Below are 17794 nucleotides of genomic sequence, written 5' to 3'. Positions count from 1 at the left end.
AACTGGCTGGCTAAGTACTGCTATTAGGAAAAATAAACATTTCCAGTCAATTCACAGTATCTACTACCTACAAGAATACCTCACAGATATTTGGGTTTGGTTCCAAACTACCACAATTAAACGAGTAACACAATAAAGTGAATCAAAGGCATTTTTTGGTCTTTCAATGCAAGTTGTTGACACTATACTTCACTATAGTGTCAAAAGCTGTTGACACTATACTATAGTCTATTAAGTGTACAAAGCATTATGTGTAAAAAAAAAAACAGTGTATTTAAGCAATTTCTTAAAGACAACAGTGGAGTTTGCTACATTGATTGATTCTTCTTTCATAAACAATTTTTCTGTAGCATGTGATTTGTTTGATTACATTTTACCCACAGTAGAACCTTTTTCAAAGTTGGGAGTCAATCCTCACAAACCCTGGTGCTGCTTTATCAACTAAGTTTACAGAGTATTCTAAATCCTTTGTTGCCATTCCAACAATCACAGAATCATCACCAGGAGCAGATTCCTTCTTGAGAAACCATATTCTTTGTTCATCCATAAGAAGCAACTCCTCATCTGTTAAAGTTTTATCAAGAGATTGCAGAAATTCAGTACCATCTCCAGGCCCCACTTCTGATTCTAGTTCTCCTGATATTTCCACCATATCAGATACTTCCTCATCTGAATCCCTTATAATCATCCATGGGGAGTTGGAATCAACTTCTTCCAAACCCCTGTTCATGTTGCCATTTTGACCTCTTCCCATAAGCCATAAATGTTCTTCATGGCATCTAGAATGATGACTCCTTTCCACGAAGTTTTCAATTTACTTTGCCCAGATCCATCAAAGGAATCACTCACTATCTATGACAGCTATAGTCTCATGAAATGTATTTCTTTTTTTTAATTTTTTTTAATCTTTATTTTTGAGAGAGACAGTGTGTGAGCAGGGGAGGAGCAGAGAGAGAGGGAGACACCGAATCCAAAGCAGGCTTCAGGCCCTGAGCTGTCAGCACAGAGCCCAATGTGGGGCTCAAACTCATGAACCGTGAGATCATGACCTGAGCCAAAGTCGGACACTCAACCGACTGAGCCACCCAGGTGCCCCACGTGAAATGTATTTCTTAAATAATAAGACCTGAAAGTCAAAATGATTCCTTGATTCAGCAGCTACAGAGTGAATGCTGTATTAGCAGGCATGAAAACATTAATCTCATTATACATCTCCATCAGAGCTTTTGGGTGATCAGGTGAATTGTCAATAATCAGTAATATTTTTCAAGTTACCTTTTTTTCTGAGCAGGTCTCAACAGTGGGTTTAAAATATTCAGTAAACCATGTTACAAACAGATGTGCTGTCATCTGGGCTTTTTGTTCCATTTATAGAGCACAGGCAGGGTCAATTTAGCATAATTTTTAAGGGCTCTAGAATTTTTGGAATAGTAAATGAGCATTGGCTTCAATTTAAAGTCATCAGCTGCATTAGCCCCTAAGAGAGTCAGCTTGTCCCTTGAAGCTTTGAAGCCAGCCTTTGACTTCTCCTCTCTAGTTGTGAAAGTCCTAGGTAACATCTTCTAATGGAAGGCTGTTTCATCTACATTGAGAATCTGTTGTTTAGTGTAACGACCTTCGTTGATTTTCTTGGCTAGATCTTCTGGATAACTTGCTGCAACTTCTACATCAGCATTTGCTGCTTCACCTTACACATTTATGTTTCCCTTAAACCTCATGAACCAACCTCTGCCAGTTTCAAACTTTTCTTCTGCATTCCTGCAGAAGAAAAAGAAGTCTCAGCCTTCATAAAATTAGAGTTAGTGTCTTGCTCTGGATTTGGTTTGGTTTAAGGGAATATTGTGGCTGATTTAATCTTCTATCCAGACCACTCAACCTTTCTCCATATCAGCAGTAAGCCTATTTCACTTTCTTATCATTTATGTGTTCACTCGAGTAGCACTCTTAATTTCCTTCAGGGACTTCTCCTTTGCATTCACACTTGGTTGTTTGGCACAAGAAGCCTACCTTTTGACCTATTTCGGCTTCAAACATGCCTTCCTCACTAAGCTTAATAATTTCCAGGTCTTGATTCAAAGTGAGATACATGTGGCTCTTCCTTCCACTTGAACACTTAGAGGCCACTGTAGGGTTATTAACTGGCTTAATTTCAACATTGTTGTGTCCAGGAATAGGGAGGCCCCAGGAAAGGAAGAGACAGGGAACAGCTGTTTGGTGGAGCGGTCAGAACACACAACAACAATTATGGATTAAGTCTGCCACCTTACCATGGACATAATTCATGGTGCCTCAATACAATTAGAATAATAATATTCGAGATCACTGATCATAGATCACCATAACAAATGTAACAATAATAATGAAAAAGCTTGAAATGTTGCAAGAATTACCAAGATGTCACACAGAGACACAAAGTGAGCAAACGCTGTTGGAAAAAACCAGGCTTATAGACTTGCTCAACACAGGCTTGTATAAACCTTCAATTTGTAAAAATGCAATACAGTGCATTTGCACTGTTAATATTGCAATATAGCAATATTAACTATCATCACCATGCTATACATTGGAACTCCAGACGTATTCATCTTATAACTGAAAGTTTGTACCCATCTCCACACTTCCTCAACCCACCCCATTTCCTGGTAACCACCATTCAACTCTGCTTTTGTAAGTTTGACTTTTTTAGATTCCACATATATAAGTGAGATCATATAGTACTTTTTTCACTGTGTGTGGCTGATTTAATTTAGCATAATGTCCTCCAGGATCATCCAAGTTCTCACAATTGACAGAATTGTATACAGGCCACCACATTTTCTTTATCCATTCATCTTTTGATGGACACTTAGGTTGTTTCCATATCTTGGCTACTATAAATAATGCTGCAATAAGCATGTGGATGCAGATATCTATTCAAGATAGAGATGTTTTTTCCCTTGGATATATACCCAGAAGTGGGATTGTCGGATCATATGGTAGTTCTATTTTTAATTTTTTGAGGAGCATCCATACTGTTTCCATTATAGCTATTACCACTGTACATTCCACCAACAGCACACAAGGCTTCCCTTTTCTTCCCATCTCACCAACACTCTCTTTTCTTTTTGGTAAAACCTGTCCCAACAAATGTGGGGTGGAATCACACTGTGATTTTGATTTGAATTTCCCTGATGATGAGTGACGTTGAGCACCTTTTTATATACCGGTTGGCCATTTGTATGTCTTCTTTTAAGAAATGTCTATTCAGGTCCTTAGCTGAGTTATTTGCTTTTCTGCTGTCACATTGTTTGAATTCCTCTCAGTCTTTTCTACTATACATGTTGTACTACATATAAAAGCTGAGTTTTTAAATTTTAAGAATAAAATAAAATGTTAAAAAAAATTTAACCCTCTTACTAAGAGCAGAAGATGAGAAGAAGTGATAGCTAGAGTTGTACTTCAACTTGAATAACCATCCTCTATCCAACTCAATATCAGGCTCCTTGGTGCCTGGCTTTTCTATTATCTTATGAGGTCCAGTTAACACAACCTTCCTCACAAAATCTTCATTACACCAAGTAATGTAAATGAATATCTGTTCCTTCTAACCAAATTGTGTTAACACAGTGAGGTTCCCCTTTTTGATCAGGACAATACAAATATTTGTGTAATTATATATAATGCCCAAGCATGATGATATACAGTATAACATGACAATTCATATACTCTCAGTTGGAATGAAAACTGTTCTACTTTCCTGCACAAAAATTTTACTTGTAGTAAGTTATCCAAAAATTATAACTAAGATTAGGTGTAAGGATTTAGTGAAGAAATTTTTTAGAGGTTTGTATACAAAATTCCAGTAATAAAAGATTGGTGTGGTGCCTGGGTGGCTCAGTCAGTTAAGCATCCAACTCTTGATTTTGGTTCAGGTCATGATCTCAGGGTTCATGAGATCAAGCCCCATGTTGGGCTCTGAGCTGACAGCACAAAGCCTGCTTGGGATTCTCTCTCTCCCTCTCTCTCTCTGCCCCACCCTCTCCACCCCCTTCCCCAGCCCCTCCCTCTCTCTCTCTCTCTCTCTCTCTCTCAAAATAAACAAATATTTTCAAAAATAAAATAATTAAATATTGGTAAAATAAATTGTCATATGATAGATTTCTATAGACTCCATGAAACTAGTGTTATAAAATAGTTTTATAGGCCTAGAAATATGAAAATGAAGTATTAAATGACAAAAAAAAATTATAACAATATGTATAGTTCCCTTAGTTAAAAATAAAATGCAGATCTTAAATATTTATATACAAATACATAATCTAGATAAGTACTGAGGCCAACATGTTAAAAGTAGGTATCTCTTAGTGGTGAAATTGTGAGTGATTTCATTTCCTTATTTTTTGCATGCCTAAATTTTCTAAATTTCTTCTCTAAACATGTTTAACTTGTATAATCAGAACAAATTAAAGTTTTAGAAATATGAAAGCAGTGACTGTCCCTAGGTGTTTAGGATTATGCTTTTCCCTTACTTGTCTATAATAAGCAAGTATTACTTTTATAATTGAAAAATAAATTGTATTTTTAAAAAATGGCCTAAGTATAATGTAAAATGAGAGAATAAGTTTTATTCTAAAAGAGACTTTATCAGGATTATGATATGCTGTTGACAGATCCTGCATGATGAGCCATTCCAGTGTTACACATACCACTGTAGAAACAATTTTCCGCCCAAAATTAGTACAATATAACCTGGTTCAGTGGCAAGGCTTTCCAATCACAAACTGATCTTCATTGCTTTGTAATATACAAAGGTAATTTTCCTCTATGGATATGAAAAACAAACTCCAAGCTATGTTACAATAAATCCACCATCACTAGCATTGCTTCCAGGAATGCCATTCACCATCCTCCCCGGATAAATCGTTCTCTCTCAAATCCAAAAGTTTGGTGGTAATTCAAACATTGTCAACGCATCTAACTATATTGTTGCTAACATCATCAACAGGATATGTTACCTACATGGCAACATGTGAAAGTGTTCATTTAATAAGAAAAATGCTTGTTTTGGATGGCTATAGGAGTACTTTTAGTGTTAAAAGACCAATCAAGGCTTTCAAATAGATACCTTTCTGGAACTTCCAGTCCCTTACCATGGTTTTAGTACAGAGTATTACTGCTTCACTTATTTATGTTTCTTTATATATGAGTCAAAAAAAATCCAGCATTATGTCTGTACTAATATATCTAATTTTTCTCCATAGAATCTCACAAAATTATTTCCCCCCACAATAAATAATTCTTTTTCAGACTCCATGTTTCATGGATTTCATTCATCCCCAGTCGTTTTCATGTTTGTGTTAAAAAATTCTCAGTTAAAGGATATTTCTCCATAGACTGATGTTATGGGTTGATTCTCCAAAATCAGCTAATACTGCTTGATTTGAGGCTAACAGACTGGCCTTCGATTCATCTATTTTACAAATGGTGTTAGTGACAAAGGGACTAAGACAAATCAAAACTACCCTTTCTCAACTTACTGAAAAACAAATAGCAACACAGCACCTTCATTCACTCAACACTGAGACCTAACATGTGCCAAGCACTTTTAGAAGTTCTAGAAATATAGGGGCACCTGGGTAGCTCAGCTGAGCGTCTGACTCTTGATTTCAGCTCAGATGATGATCTCATGGTTTGTGGGATGGAGCCCCACACTGGGTTCTGCACTGACAGCTCAGAACCTGCTTAGGATTCTCTCTCTGCCCCTCCCCTGCACTTACTAGCGCTCTCTCTCTCTCTCTCTCTCTCTCTCTCAAACTACATTAATTAATTTTTTAAAAAAAGAAGTTCTAGAAATACACAAGTGACTATAACAATGTCATTACCTTTATGGAGCTCATATTTTGGAATTGGCTTTAAATATTGGAAAAGATCAGAATCCTTAACTGCTGCCCCAAGGCAGGAATTCTCTAACTGCTCAATTGACTCTTAGTGGATTTTTAAAATACCTCAGGGGTATCCAAAAGAGACAAGATAAGGATCCTGATACCCTTTCCTCTCCATTCTCCAGCATTCAAATATCTAAGAAATCACCTGCTTCAAGCAGGGGAACTTCATTTTAAGTTCAACATATTAGAGTTCTGCAAAAGATTTCACTTGCCAATTAGATTCCATTTGAGGTGGGGGGGGGGGGGGTGGGGGAGGAAGGCTATAGATAGGAGAAAAGCAATGACCCCAATGACTAAGATTTCATAATGGCCCTCCAAAGAATCAGATGTCACTCAGGCCACAGACTGTCACTGTTTTCTGAACTGCAGAGCTTCCTGAGGATATATCCTCGAGGATATAACCCTGTGCCTGCACAGACTCTATGAACTTCTAGAGACAAGAGACTTGCTGACTCCAACACACCGCAGCACTGCCCAGGGAACTCAGTGCATTCATAAAAATGACCCACTTTGACCCACACAAAAGGCCCCCCTGAATTCTAATTCTATTCACTTCTCTAATGTAGAGAAGTTTTTCACTGTCACCACTAACCATTTTGATTCCACACTAAACCTCTCTTTCCTTTTTTTTTTTTTTATCATTTTATTTTTTTCATCATGAGAAGTGTACTCTTTAATCCCCATCCCCTCCATATTGACCATCTCTTAAGCACTGGTTCAAAACATATCACCCTCAACACTTTTTCCAACCACTAACATTATAAATAGATTTGTGCAGATGCAACCTGACAGCACACTTCTGACCCTTCTCCGGGAGTCTCTGATGCTCTGCTCAACACTTATGCAGGAGCAACCTGAGATGCACCTTTTGAGATACTTATTAAGATTTTCAAAAGGTCCTAAAGAACCAGCTGTCCTGCATCCCTGACAAAGTTGGTTACACATCCTTGTATTGACAGTCCATCTTTCCCTGTTCTGCCACCTCAATCCCTCACACCTGCTCCTTGGGATTATATTCTTAAATTAACAACCTGTGCAAATAAGCCTTTGACTTTGGCTTTGAATAGAGGGAGGGGTAGCTTCTCTGTTGTCTTAGAAGGCAGCTTGAAAAGTGACGTCAGCAGATGGCCTTCTAGGAGGTCTCAATGCTTGTCCCCCAACAAAAGCAATGATTAAATAACTACCTACCAATGAAAATAGCTATGGGAGAACTCAAGTACAATGAAGAGGCTGTAACAACTGGAGAATGGCTATGTGAAAAAACACAGGAAGCATTTTACCTGTGTTACCCTATCTCCTGGTCCAGCACATCTCTTCCCCACCATGGGGGATAAAGAGTGCAAGACCCCCAAAAGGCTTTACCACTAAGGACCCAGGCAGCCCTTACCACAGTCCTGGACACCCGCAGCCTTGGTCACCTAGGAACCAAGCAGTCTTTGCCAACACTGACATCAGTGATAGAGCTACTCTCCCAGAGCCAGAGATAAGGCACTCCCCCAGCTGCTGCCCTTGCATCCACCCACAGGAGGTCTTTCCCTACTGAAGCCCCTTTAAGTCAAGAAGTGACTGCTCCTTAGGGGCACCTGGGTGGCTCAATTGGTTGGGTGGTCGACTTCAGCTCAGGTCATGATCTTGCAGCCTGTGAGTCCAAGTCCGGCATGGGGCTCTGTGCTGACAGCTCAGAGCCTGGAGCCTACTTTGGATTCTGTGTCTCCTCTTTCTCTGCCCCTCCCTCCCTCTCACTCTCTCGCTCTCTCTCAAAAAATAAACATTTAAAATTTTTTTAAAAAAAGAAGTGACTGCTCCTTAAATTCACACAGTATAGAAGTTCTTCAAAAAATTTAAAACATACAATGGCAATATGATCCAGCATCCCATTTCTCGGTATTTATCCAAAGGCACTGAAATCAGGATATTGAAAAGATACGTGCATCCCTATGTTCATTATAGCATTATTCACAATAATCGACATATGGAAACAACCTAAATGTCCATCAGTGGATAGATGGATAAAGAAGATGTAGTATACACATACAATGAAACATCATTCAGCTTTTAAAATGAAGGAAATCTGCCATTTGTGACAACATGGATGTTGTCCATGTTGAGGTATTACGCTAAGCGAAATAAGCCAGACTCAGAATGACAATACTGCATAATCTCACTTCTATGTAGCATTTCAAAAAAGTCAAAGTTAGATAAGTAGAGAGCAGAATGATGGTTATCAGGGGCTGGAGTCAAGGAGAAATGGGGATATGTTGGTCAAAGTGTACCAACTTTCAGTTATAAGATGAAGAAATTCTTGGAATCTAATGTACAGCATGGTGACTATAATGAACAATACTGTACTCTTTACTTGAATCTTGATAAAAGGGTGTATCTTCAGTGCTCTCATCACATACAAAAAAAAACAAAGATGGAAACTGTGAAATGATGAATGTTAATTAGCTTGATTGTGATTATTTCACAATGTACACATATATAAATTACCAAGTTGTCCCCATAAATATATACAATTTTTAATGGTCAATTATACCTCAGTAAAGCTGGGGGAAAATAAGAAGGCAATTTGATGTGGAGAACATAGGACCATGCAGACCCAGGTTCCAACCTTTGTTTACAACTGGTTAGCTGTAGGACTTTGGACAAGGCTCATAATCTAGGCACCTTTTAAGAAGTATGAAGAATAAATAAGGTAATATAGCTGTTAGCTTCCAGATACCAAGACTCCCTTCCCTAACCCACAAACAGCCATTTTCAGCAGCTTATAGACTCCCTAAAAATAAGAAAGTAAAGGGTCGCCTGGGTGGCTCAGTTGGTTAAGTATGCAACTTCAGTGCAGGTCATGATTTCACAGTTCCTGAGTTTGAGCTCCGCATGGGCTCTCTGCTATCAGCGCAGAGCCCGCCAGGGATCCTCTGTCCCCCTTTCTCTCTGCTCCTCCCCCACTAGTTCTCTCTTTCTCTCTGTCTCTCTCCCCCAAACTAAATAAACTTAAAAAAAAACTAAAAATTCAATAAAAGAACTGAAACATACAAAATATTCTCTTATGAATGGCGTTTTTTTTTCCCCCATAAGTTTACCTGTTTATTTGGGAGATTTTCCCCTTTAGAATTAGATATCCTTATCAAACATGCCTTTCAGGTAATGTTAGTTCCAAGTAGTTACTATTTTAAGAACATTTCAGATTCTGCAATGGAGGTCCTTTTAATTTTTCAATGAAATTACCTGAGCTTGGCAGTAACTCTTTCAAGAAAACAGGTAAAGCAAGAAGTAAAAAAAAAATAATAATAAAAAACAGAGGTTTGAGAAGATAGCAGGAACAGAGGAATGTGACCAAGGGTCAGCTGGAAAATAGAAGAATTGCTGAGAGTCACTGAGGTCCCAGCTGCTATTAGCTTGCAGATAAATTCTGGTGAATTCAATCAGCAAAGTTATAAGAATGTGCCTTCTCTGATCCTACCAAAGCATCCTTCACTGGCTTACTATTCTCAACCCCATCATAAATAGCACTTACCACACTAAAATTTCATTGTTTATTTCCTTGTCTATATCATTCATTAGAAAACTCTACAAAACATAGGGACCTTCTACCCAGGAAAAAAAGTAGGTGTTCACATATCCACTATTTTGCATATACTTTCAAGAAGTTCATTTACCTAGATTAAGTATCTCTGTATTTGACTCTGAATATCTTGACAGAAGTGCTCAAATCATGGCAAACTCTGTCTCCAATGCCCAGTTCCCAGTACACGGAATCTACTCGAAAGTATTTTGGGAAGAATTAACGAAGAAATGTTTTTCAACCTGGGAAAAGAACTGAATAAATCATAAAAGGGCTAAGGTTTGGCAGAGCAGGAATCATGAATAAACAAAGGGATGAGGAGGTGTCAAGATGAAATGGTTTAGGTTGTGTGAAAAGGCAGATAGATAAATGAGAGAAAGGCAAAGAAGATTGACAATCTGAGAAAATTATGAGCATGTTCAGTATACACGAAGAGAGTGAAAAAGAAACTGGGGAATCTTGTAGTCAAAGAAAGCAATCTCTGGGGCACCTGGGTGGCTCAGTCAGTTAAGCATCTGACTTCTGCTCACGTCATAATCTCATGGTTGCTGAGTATGAGCCCTGCATCAGGCTCACTGCTGTCAGCATGGAGTCCACTTTGGATCCTCTGTCTCCTCTCTCTGCTCTTCTCCCCGCCTCAAAAAGAAATAAACATTTAAATATACATCTATATTTAAGAAAGCAATCTCTGACACTGGAAATATTTTGAATTGTCACATGACTGTCAGCAAGAGAAATAAATTCTTTGCGTAATGGGTAAACTAGCCTTTGTATACAAATAGAAATGTAGGCTGGGAAAATTATTCAAGACTCAATATATAAGGAGTAGGTCAGTAGATCTTATTTATCCTATAAAGTGGAGATTTTAGACCTTTCAGATCTTTGTTGTTTCAAAAAAAAAAAAAAAAAACAGGAATCAGAATAAGACTTTAGCATCCTATGAAGAAGGTTTATCAAGTTGTCTTCATTGAGGTTCAATCTTAATTCTTTTCTACAGCCTAAAAGCCATGACCAGGAAAATAATTATGTGGTGGATTTTGTTCTTGCAAAATAATTCTTTAGCTCTCTAAAATATAGAAATCCAAGAAAATACTGAATATAGCCACCCATCCATCCACCCACCCACCCATCCAATTATTCATTGAACAAGCATTGTTTACCAATATATCCCAAACACTAGTACATAGAAGTTCCTCAATGAATCAAACACTTAAGAACTGAGCATTGTGCTGATGGTAAGTTTACAAAGATAAACAAGGCACCATCCAAAGCATTGAAGAGCTCACATTTTTTTAATTTTTTTTATTTTTTTTTTACATTTATTTATTTTTCAGAGACAGAGAGAGGCAGAGCATGAGCAGAGGAGGGGGAGAGAGAGACACACACACAGAATCTAAAGCAGGCTCCAGCCTCTGAGCCGTTTGTTAGCACAGAGCCCGACGTGGGGCTCGAACCCACCAACTGTGAGACCATGACCCAACCCAAAGTCGGACACTCAACCGACTGAGCCACCCAGGCACCCCGAAGAGCTCACAATTTAGAAGAGAATTAGAAATGTAAATGAATAGCTACAATGCATTTTGAAGATGGATATGTAGCTGGGGGTGTATAACTCTACCTTTTTAAAAACTACTTTATTAAGATTATGATAAATTCAGATTGAGGGCAGATGTGGAGAGAGATTGGCAAGAATCATTAACATTTATAAACAATATATTAGTCAAGTCAGATCAAGTTTTAAAAGTAATTTTTGTACTTATGTGCATTTGAAAGACTCTTTACCATAAAACTGATAGTCTTAACCATCACGACTTAACTATGGTTTTTTTCCAGTGGGGCTAAATAGGTTACACAGACTTCATTTCTGGGCAAGACATGCTGTGATGTGTCTTGAGTCAGCATTGCAAAGGCTAGTCAAGGTTTCATATCAACAGCCCTCCTCACCCAGCATCTGTGGGTGACTGATACTAAGCCTTTTAACAACTTGCAAGGAATCATTTTTAAAAAGAAAAATAGTAAAAAAAAAAAAGAATAAAAATAAAATAAATTTATGACCTTGGCTTTCCAACTTTTATCTGTGCACTTCTTGTTCAAATCATGTCTCCTGGGTCTCTCTCTGCACAAAGGGGAATGTTTCTCTCTTCTGTATGACTAGGATGCCTGCATTTCTCTCTACTCCCAGCCCCAGTAGGATGTCGACTTGTGATCAACAGAAAGAATAGATCATGGAGAAATGGGCTATTTTTCCACATGGCATGTTTCCCCATGACTGCCTTTTTCCTGGTCTGGAAGAAAAGTTTCCATGACAACCAAGTAGCTAACATTCACTCCCCACCAGCTGACTTGCTTGCCTCCCAAATGATCAGCTAGATATTGTGTTAAAATTATTTTACAGAGACTGGCTAATCTGCAGGGATTATTTGTCTATTTATTTTTGAGAAACTGGCTCCTTGGTGAAACTTCGTAAGTGGACCTAACTTCCTTTTCTGGTGCTTTAAAAGCATCATCTCAACTAAACAAAACAAGCTTAAGCCAACATTAGACAGTCACCTCCTGGGACATAAAATATGAATGTGAACCTTCCTTCCCCATGAAGGGCACATAAGTGCTTTGAGCAAGAACTAAGCTGTATTTTTTTCTCTGTCCTCATGTGCCTAACACATGGTCTGGCAGGTTACCGGTATACATAAAATAAATGTTGAACATCCCATCACCTGATCTTCTCCAAACAGAGTATTTATGTTTAGGTTGATGGGCTGAGGCAGAATCAACTTCCTCATAATGTAATAATCTTACTTTTTTAAATGTCTGTCTATAAAAAGGATGAAAAAAATCACAGTAGAGTATCAGTATATACAAATTGTTAAGCCTGTGCATATAAGAAAGACTGGAAGGAAATATACCCAAATATTTACAATCGTTATGTTTTGTAGGTTGAAATAGGACCGTGTCTTCTGATTTTTCTCAATTTAATTTTTTTTTTTTTTTTTTTTTTTTTTTTTTTTTTGCTAAACAAATTTTTCTGTTGAGTACTGTCTTGGTCCTTTCAGGCTGCTGTAACAAGATACCACAGACTGGGTGGTTTGTAAATAAGAAACATTCATTTCTCACAGTTCTGGAAGCTGGGAAATCCAGTATCAAGGCACCAGTATGACCACATTTTGTTAAGTGCCCTCTTCCTGGCTCTTATCTTATGCCTTCTTGCTGTGTCCTCACATGGTAGGAGGTCTGAGGAATCTCTAGGGGTCTCTTCTTTTTGTTTGTCTGTTTGTTTATTTCTATTGAGAGAGAGAGTGAGCAGGGGAGGGGCAGATAGAGGGAGAGACAGAATCCCAAGCAGGCTCTGAGCTGTCAGTGCAGAGCCTGATGTGGGGCTCAAATTTACGAACCATGAGATCATGACCTAAGCCAAGGTCAAGAGTCAGATGCTTAACCAACTGAGCCACCCAGGTGCCCCTCTTGGGGGGAGTGGGTCTTTTCTATAAAAACATTAATCCCATTGAAGAGGGCTCCACTCTCAAGACCTAAGCACCTCCCAGGGCCCTACCTCATAATACTAATACATCAGGCATTGGGACATCACCATTTGAATTTTGGAAAGACACAAACACAGATCATAGCAAGAATCTACAATGTTCAAGGCACCGTACTATCACCCAGGATAAGAAAGATTAACAAATCTTTCTCATATTCAGAGTCATGAAAAGAAGAGGTAAACTAGGCAGAAAACAACTTTCTAGGATTATCTACTCTGACATGCATATCAACTGGTATTATAACTACATCCTGTGGTGTGATGAACATCAGATAGGGTTGTGGAGGGAAAAGCGTGAACAAATCCTTTTCTCGTTCTCTAAAGACAAATCTGATCTTAAGTTAACTTGTTTACTTTCTCCTGAAAAATCTGATAAAGGTGAAATCTCATCTGTATTACAGGCAACATTTTTTATACAATGGATAAAAATGGCCCATTATAGTTAATTTCATCTGGCCTGGAGAAGTGTGAATAAAGTATAAATACCTGGTGGGAAGCCATGACTTTATGATTCCTTGAATACACAGATTCATAACTGGGCATATCCTTTGTGGAGGCCTGACAGCTATGCATAAGCCTATTAAGAGAGACCTTGGTCCCTATGGGGTGAGAGGCCTCTATGTCAGGGCAGCTATTCCATCTGTCTAATAGAAGTTGTGTTCCCTCACACCCGAATTCTCCTGGAGCATGGAGAAGAGAAAGGGTACAGGTGGCAGGAAGAGTCAAAGAGTGGACTATTAGGAGGATTATTCCCTCTGAAAATAAATGCCTGACACCCAGCTGGATGCTGTTTATGCTTCTGGACCAATATCCACCTGATTAAACTGGCACCAGGTGCTACCTGTTCAAGTCTTGTGAGTCTGAAAGTCTAGTTAAGAACATCCCCCTCTAGCACTTGCACAGAGTATGAGGAGGAAAGCCAATTTTAAAAGAGCTGAGATCATTTCCTCCATTATTTTTTCACCAGTAAACACATAAGCATGACTCCACATGAGCTCCCCAAGGGGATGTTTCTATAGCTTTTACAACATTCTTTACTGAAGTCAGTCCTGGAGCTAGTGGGTCCAAGTGAGGACACTAGATGTGCCACTCAAATCCCCTTCAGAAAGGAAAGAGTATTTCCCTAGTTGCTGGTCATGCTACTGGCAGGCAGCCCTCAGCTCTCAGCCCCCTTTGGAGACTGATTGCCTTGGTGGAAGAGAGCCCTTGCACCCAATCATTGAACAACACAGGTGTATAAAAACCCAGGCCCCTGACCCCAACCAGAGATCCCCCTAAAGGATTATCCCAGCTTCAGAGCTCCCTATAGCATAGCTGAAGCTTCCACGAGGCTGTGCCAAGGTCCAATCCCTCCTTCTGCCGAATCTCTATTCTAAGAGGGCTCCCTGAGAAATCTGCACAGCCATTTCCACCTGTGACAACCCCTGATCAGAAATGTTTGTTAGGCACCTTTCATGTTTCAGGTACCAGAATCAGCATCGGTAAATAAGATACAGTCTGCACCCAGGAAGCCTCCAATTTAGGGGCAGGGGTATATCCATTAAAAGCAGTGTAATAAGTGCTGTGATGGGTAAATGTTATGAGGGCCATACGAAGTATTCCTAACTGAATCTTCGGACAGTTAAGAAAGGATCTGTAGAGGAAGATATATCTATACTGGCTTCTAGGACATATGTGGAAGCTAGGTAGTCTAGAAAAAAAGAAAGAAAGAAAAGCAGAACAGTATGAAATATGATGACACTGTAGAAGAGGCAACTTCTTTTCACTTATAGAGTAGAAAGTAGGAGAGAGGTGATATCCCATGCAAAATATTTATTAAAAAATACTCATTTAATGACTATTAAAAATACTCATCAAAATACATTGAGCTGTATGCTAAAGGAAAGGAGAGGCATGGATGGTTGGTATGCATTTGTATTTTATCAATATCTCTATGCCTACAATATGGAAAGTGGATTGGAGGAGAGGGGGATAGAAGATGGGCCAGTGAAGATTGTGCTGGAGTGTTCTTGGCAGGAGGGGAAGTTAGCCTGAACCAAACTGGGATAGAAGGAGTGAAAAGAAAAATTGAGATATTTTGGAGGTAGAATTGATAAGACTTGGAGATTCACTGAACATGGGATTAACAGAAATCAAGGGATCAAGGGAAATCTCAAATTTGTGATTTAAGCAAATGGGCAGAGAAGGCAAAATGTAACAATCAAGGCAGGATGTTTTAGTGATTTCTAGTGTTTTAGTGACCTGTTTGTGGGACACCCAAATAGATATATAAAGTTAGCAGCTCAATGTGGGGCTAGGAGAAAGAGGAGAGAAGGAGAGAGAGAGAGAGGCAGGGAGTGTGTGTGTATACATGAGTAATAGAGAAAAACACTTAAGAGTACTGGCCCAGCCATAACCAGAATTTGTAACAGTCTTTTGGATCTCCACAGTACAATATTACTCAGCAGTTATGAGAACATATTTAGAGAGAACAAAGCTTTGAAGTCAGGCATACCTCAGCTTTTATCTCAGCTCCATTACTTACTTGCTACAAAGACTTGGGCAGCTTGCATATCTGGGACTCATTCTCCCCATTTCCCCATTAGAAATGGGGCTGCCAGGGTGCCTGGGTGGCTCAGTTGGCTCAGGTCATGATCTCACAGTTCATGGGTTCAGGTCAGAACTTGCCTGGAATACTCTCTCTCTCCCTCTCTCTGCTCCTCCCCCACTCATGCATGTGCTTCTCTCTCTCTCTCTCTCTCTCTCTCAAAATAAATAAATAAACTTAAAAAAAAAAGAAATGGGGCAGCTAATCACACTTTATAAGGTTGTCATAAAGGTTACATGAGATAATACACATAAAACAATCTGACACATAGCAGGCCTTCTGTGATTCTTTAGTTCCCCAACTCAAATGAATTCTAGTGATCTCTGCAGTGTCCCTCCCCCTTCTCAGTACCTCCTGACTCCAGTTTCTACTTTAAACTCATACTGTTAACATAAAGCATTGTTTCAATTACCTGATAAAGATAAGATCCTGCCCCCACTCTCCCTTTCTGCGGTCTGGCCCTGCAGGTGTTCTAAGCCTCTCCCGCCTTGTCTACATCTAATTTACTTCCCTTCAGTTGAATGTTATCACAAGTCATGAATTATTCTCACTTCGTGTTTACTGCAAACAGATAACCATTATCTCCAACGTTCCTGCTCGGTTTTATCTTAGTCGGTTCACATTCTGCAACTTTTTAATTATTTCATTTTATTTCTGTACATTAGGTTGTTTCTCTTCTGCATTGACACTTGGATTAAGAGAGGAAAACAAATTTGTAATTTAATACGCCTTTTCAAACATATTACTGCTGGAAACAAGCTGAGGCCTGTAAAGTATGTTTTGATTGTAAAGTTCAACAACCGTATCAAGATTCTTTGGCTGGTAAAGGCGAGGTCTTTCAGATTCTCCTTTACAGGGAGCTGAGTTAATTTCAGCAAGGGATCACAGTCAAGTGAACCAAGGCTTGGTTGGTTCCAGAAGACAGGGCTCCTTCATTTGAGGGTTTACGCAGGGCAGCAGAAGTAGATGGGATCAAAGGGTAGGTATCAGACCATATCCAGGAAGGGGAACAATGGCCAAACTAGAGAAGAGAAAGCAGTTGCCTTATTTAACGGAAAGGCATAAAATGGGGGTGGATAAAGGAATCAATACTGTGGAATTAAGTAAACCTAAGAATATTTGGAGAGGGTTCAAGTCTGAAACTTTGAACATGGGGCAGGGACATTTAAGTACCCTTTAAGGGATATGGTCAAATATCTGCAAGTAATACAACTCAAACTGTAATAGAGAAGGACAGGTCCTTTTGTTCGCAGCCTCAGGGTGGCTCTTTGATTCCCATTCAAGACAATTCTACTAGAGCCTATGAAGGATCCTGCATTCTATCCTTACCTGCTCCACTTTGCCCTGTCCATCTCAACCCTCCACCTATGTGTCCACTTCCCACCCCTCACAACACACACCTCAAGGATTTAGTTTCTCCTTTCTCTGCTCTTGGTCACTCCACCTGACTACACATGCCATCTATCCTCCCCTGGCTTGTACCTCCCATGGATCTTTCTGCCGATTAAGTGCTCTGAAAGAAAATATAAAGATAAAACAACAAACTCCTCCTCACCTTCCTTGTTAGCCACACGAATCAGCCCTGAGCAATGGAACTGAGGAGAAAGGGAACCAGAATTTTCTGAGCACCATCGATCTGAGTGCCCAGCACTCAAATACTTTACATTCCCTATCCCAATGAATCCTCGTGATGCTGCAATATTTACATCTGGGGAAACTAAAAGTCCCTTGATTGACAAAGCTGGTGGATAGAAGACCTGGAATTTAGACACTGGCCCTTCTGAGCCCAAACTCCATTTTTGACAAATCCTAATTTATGAATTTCACTTTGATGGTGCAATATTAATCGTTTCTCCACAGTGAATTGACAGCCCTCCATTACGAGCTATTTCTCCCATTGTGTCAATGTCTTTCTGGTCCAGCGTAAGCACAAAGTGAACTAGGGAATCATATTAGAGAGCAAATAGCTCCCAAGTCCTTTATTCACAACTCTGAGTCTCTAGTACGCTTCCCTTTGCTCCTGTATACACTGAAATATAATGTATTTTGTGATGTTAATACTGGAGTGGCATTTACAGACCCAAAAGCTGACACTCAGCTTTAAAATTCTATCATGAGATAAATATCCCTCTTCTGTGCCAAAAGGAAAAAAAAAAACTCAAAATGAAAAAGCAATACATTTA

General features: G+C 39.2%; 1 pseudogene; it reads right to left on the bottom strand.

Annotated features, from left to right (window-relative positions):
• Positions 1-231: 231 nt before the first annotated feature.
• Positions 232-17794, bottom strand: part of LOC122207739 — a 51020-nt pseudogene continuing 33457 nt past the window's right edge.

This window comes from Panthera leo, chromosome E2 (assembly GCF_018350215.1).
Source record: "Panthera leo isolate Ple1 chromosome E2, P.leo_Ple1_pat1.1, whole genome shotgun sequence".
Taxonomy (NCBI): Eukaryota; Metazoa; Chordata; class Mammalia; order Carnivora; family Felidae; genus Panthera; species Panthera leo.
Note: the sequence above shows the minus strand (reverse complement) of the source record. Positions and strands in the feature narration are given on the sequence as shown.